Source organism: Oreochromis niloticus, unplaced genomic scaffold (assembly GCF_001858045.2).
Source record: "Oreochromis niloticus isolate F11D_XX unplaced genomic scaffold, O_niloticus_UMD_NMBU tig00008034_pilon, whole genome shotgun sequence".
NCBI classification, from domain to species: Eukaryota; Metazoa; Chordata; class Actinopteri; order Cichliformes; family Cichlidae; genus Oreochromis; species Oreochromis niloticus.
In genome coordinates this window covers 45,624-50,260 of record NW_020328920.1, presented here as the reverse complement: position 1 = coordinate 50,260, position 4,637 = coordinate 45,624, and the positions used below count along the sequence as shown (strand labels likewise).

The 4,637-nt window shown below is 40.2% G+C and overlaps 1 long non-coding RNA gene across 1 annotated transcript; it reads left to right on the top strand.

Annotated features, from left to right (window-relative positions):
• Positions 1-1,150: 1,150 nt before the first annotated feature.
• LOC109200936 (uncharacterized) lies at positions 1,151-4,345 on the top strand. The gene is made up of 4 exons (XR_002060982.2): positions 1,151-1,257; positions 1,433-1,533; positions 2,401-2,452; positions 4,300-4,345. It is a non-coding gene; the product is annotated as an uncharacterized LOC109200936 (long non-coding RNA).
• The last annotated feature ends 292 nt before the right edge of the window (positions 4,346-4,637 follow it).

Below are 4,637 nucleotides of genomic sequence, written 5' to 3'. Positions count from 1 at the left end.
CTAGGGGAGGATTCATGGTCACCTGATCCAGCACTAACTATATGCTTTATCAAAAGGAAAGTTTGAAGCCTAACCTTAAAAGTAGAGATAGTGTCTGTCTCCTGAATCCCAACTGGAAGCTGGTTCCCCAAAGAAGGTGTACTGTACTGTAAACTCTCAATCAGAACACCTAAGATGGGTTTAGATGGGTCTTCTTGCATGAAAGTGAACTAAAATATACCACCAAGGCAACGAAGCAGTGGCGGAAGAAGAAGCAGCACATTAGTTGTGCTGCCTACCATGGAGTGGCCTAGCCAGTCTGCAGAGCTCAGTCCAATAGAAAATCTGTGGAGGGAGCTAAAGCTTTGAACTGCAAGAAGGAGCCAAGTAATCTGAAGAATTTCTGTAAAGAGGGGTGGGCCAAAATCTCTCGTAAGATGTGCAACCCGTTGATCACCTAAAAGAAATGCCTTATCACTGTGTGTGCCAACAAGGGTTTCTTCACCAAGCGCAAAGTCATATTTTGGTTGGGGATTAACTATCTGTTTCACTCAGTGATATGCAAATCAATTCATAACTTCAATGAAATTTTAGATTTTAGGTTGATATTCTTTCTCTCTCCATTAAAATGTAACTACCATAAAAATTAGAGACTGTTCGTTTCTTTTCAAGTGAGAAACTTCAGTGGTAGTAGAAATTGAGTAGGAACCAAATAATTGTTTCCCTCTGCCATACATATTGACAATGATGATAACTAAGCTTGTCAAAACAAAAGTTTGGGGCCTAATCTTAAAGTAGGGTGTCTGTCTCAAGAACCCAGACTGGAAGCTGGTTTCATTGGAGAAGAGTTGGTTAGAGCTGAGGGCTCTTCCTCCCATTCTACTTTTGGAAACAAACCAAATGTTAGCTTACATTCTGACACTGAAGTGCTCAGTTGGATTAATATGATATTATGAGGCTTTTAAATATGATGGGACCTGGACCATTCAGAATTTTGCATCTGTCTAGGCTTTGTTTTAGTATTTATAGCCTTCTCTATAGGGACATACGCTCTTTGGATGTAATATAGAGAATGTAACTGAATAGCAAAAAATACTCCTTTAGAAGTATTATAGTAGATAAAGCAGATAGCCTGCGGTTTCATATCTATTGTTGTATTCAGTGTAATAATGTGGACCGGCATGTTTAAGCTCCACCCTCTGTGAAATTCTAGGGTTAATCATTGATGCCTTTGGAGATCTGAGGGATCAGCAGGAACAAGTGAAAGAAGACATGGAGGTGAAAACACACAACACTTCAATGCAGTTTTTTACAACTGAGGCATATGAACATGTAAAAATATACGTTTTGTAGTTGTTTTGCATAGCTGTATCTCCAACAGGGGCATAGATGAAGATTGCCAATAGGTTACAATAAATGACAACCACTTAACTATCCCGTGTTTCTCTTGCAGACCAAATGTTTTATCTGTGGAATAGGTAATGACTACTTTGACACCGTGCCACACGGCTTTGAAACGCACACTCTACAGGAGCACAACTTAGCCAACTACCTGTAAGTACATCTGGAGAGTGTCTGCATTTCTCTGTGTCTTATTGTACCTTTTAACACCTACATCATCATAGATCATCACACCTACATAGTACACAGTCTTTCAGGTCAGTTAATGAAAGATAGGTGCCCAATCTTGGGGTACTTGGGGCTTGGTCCCCAATCTCAGGTAGATGTGATGATATCTATGATATTTGTCTTGGCTTGTTTTGTACCACAGCATTTGTGTTACACCGAGGTGCATTTCCACATTATTATCCCAGTGTTTGGACACTTCTTATCCAGTTACATAAATTTCAGTGTGGCATTACTCAACTGTAACCACAGTTGCTACCATGATACTACTTGGATACTTTGGTAACTGAGTAGTAATAACTTGGAAATGGCCACATTACGTTCTTGAGCTGTAATAGAAAATACAACCAAAATTTCAAATGTCTGTTGACTTTAACCCTAAATACAGTACTGTGTCTCGAGCCAGCCCTCATTTTTAGGTATATGCTTTATGTAGAAGTTTCTTAAAATTGTTGTACAGTCCAAGCTGTCATTAGGAGAGAGGTGGGGCAAACCCTGGACAGGTTGTTAGTCTCTCAGAAGACAACAATTCACATGCACATTCACGCCTATGGCCAGAATCACCAATTAATCTAACAACATGTCCTTTGAATGTGGCAGGAAGCCTCAGAGAACCCACACAGGCAAGAATACACAACTGCCTCCAGCCAGCAAGTGCTACTGTAACATCTGGCACTGATGCTGTGTGACTGATATATGCAATGATAATACTGTTTGTGTTTTCTAACAACTGTGTGTGTGTGTGTGTGTGTGTGTGTGTGTGTGTGTGTGTGTGTGTGTGTGTGTGCGCTTCAGATTCTTTCTGATGTATCTCATCAACAAAGATGAAACAGAGCACACAGGCCAGGTAAACACCTTTCCACTCTCTCTGCCAGTAACAGTTTTTTAATGGCTGCTTACATTGTTAAAGCCTCAGTATGGAACATTGAAAATCACCTCTGGTCATATTTGTATGTTCGATCAATACAAGGATAACATTTCCTGTAATGTTTAACTAATTCCTAAACAAGGGCCTCAAAACAAACTTGTAATCAGTTTGTATCTTATGTGATTAAAGCAGAATACTTTATAGAAGTTTTTCATAAATGTCTTTGTAGTAATGAGGTTTGTTTAAAACTAAAAACTGGCCAGTCTCCCATTCAAGATCATTTTGTTGGATATATACTGATGATATTCCATCATGGGTGCTATTTCTGGATCACGTTCCAGAAGTCCTGTTTTGACCACTTGCTCTGTGAACCCTGAGATTACACTGTGGACATTCACAGAATCGTCACTGGGAATGAGTGCTACAACAGGGCAGTTTCAGCAGTTTTCAGTCAAGGAATCCAAAGTCTCCAAGCTAAACAACAACGTGTAAGGTGTGGTGAATGTTGAAGGCTTGCCTTTTTCATACACTGAAGGAGACCCAGGCCCAATCATATAAGCACAACTCAGCGCTTTCACACTATTGACATGTTAGTTTATGCCGCTCAGTCTGATTTACCTTTAATGCCTGTTGTGAATGCATAAATGCAGGGCTTTATGCAGGGCTGATTGGCTGGTCACTGATCAGGGTGGAGAACATTGGAGATCAACCAATTCCAGTCCATGGCTGGTCAGTGGGTGCATCTGTAGTGATCGTCTACTCTCCCTTTTGCTGGATTCCTTCTTTTGGTCACTCTGGTTTTCTTTTAAATTGTTTTAAGTTTTTCCGCTACTTCAAGTGCAGTTTTTAAAGTATAACTGGAAGCTTAAAAATATTCTTAGTTAGCTTCTAGCATTCACTTCTGTGGTATGAGCTCAGGAGCTTTTAAACCCCAGCATATCAAATGATCAAATAATGTGTGATTCAGACAAAAACGGCTTGTAGTAAGGGATGAGAATTTATACAAATTTAGCAAATTCAATACCACTGTTGATGTCACTTATCAATTCTCTTATTGATTCTCATTGGGTTCTGATTGGCTCTGCTTGGAGAGTCACCATCTCTAAGCAGCATATCAAAGACATTACATCTGTGCATATTAATTGCATGTTTTGTGGTCAAATGTTTGTGCATGTTTAAAGCATTTCCCTGTTGTGATCATATCTGGGATCATTTTTCAAAATAAGTAACAGATTACAAATATTACCCAGAACACTTTTCTTAAAGTAATATATATGTTATTTAATTACTCACCAGAGAAATTCATTTGTTGCACTACTTGTTATGTTACTTTTCTGTTTCTCCGTATAATGACCTGAAACACATTGTCTTATAATTACATTTAACAATATAAACCTGAGGCTACAGTCCCACACACCAACACAATCACTATCCCATTGAGCACACACATATGAGCTTTCTTGTAGTATTTAGGCATGAGCACAAAGCCGACAGCACAATGCAAAATGAAAACCAGCACAAAGATACTTTAAAGTGATCACCACAGGGATTCTGCTTTAGAAACATGAACACATAGAAACGGACGCTGCACCCTGACTGCACATCACTGCCTTTGTTAGCTGTTGAAGATCAGGTCTGACTGCTGGGCTGGGGTCGGCTTTAATGGCACTCTGGGTTCTAGGCTAGCTTTGTTCATTTCAGTAGGTACCTAGAGGTTACAATGCTAGTACTAATTTCCATAATGAACAAAGCTGATGTGATAATTACACTTTAAATGTAACACACATGAAGCAAACCCTCCTTACCTCTTGCTCTCTGTCTTTAAGGAGTCTTACGTATGGAAAATGTACCAGGAACGTTGTTGGGAGTTTTCCCCGCTGGTGACTGTTTCCGGAAACAGTATGAGGATCAGCTCAACTGAGTCAACCTTGGAGTGACAGACTCTTAACTCTGAAAGGCCGACTGCAGCCATCTGGCCTCTGCTTGTCCCTCAAACGTTTATTACTTTTCTGAGGAGGCTGTACCAAATGATGGGTTCCTCTCTATGCGTCATCTCTCCTCAAGTGGCCAGGCTCTTCAACGAGATGCACCCTGCCATTGTCATCCAGACAGTCAGCTCCACCCCCCGACCTTTAGCACACTCTGCTTTTGAGACCTTGTACAT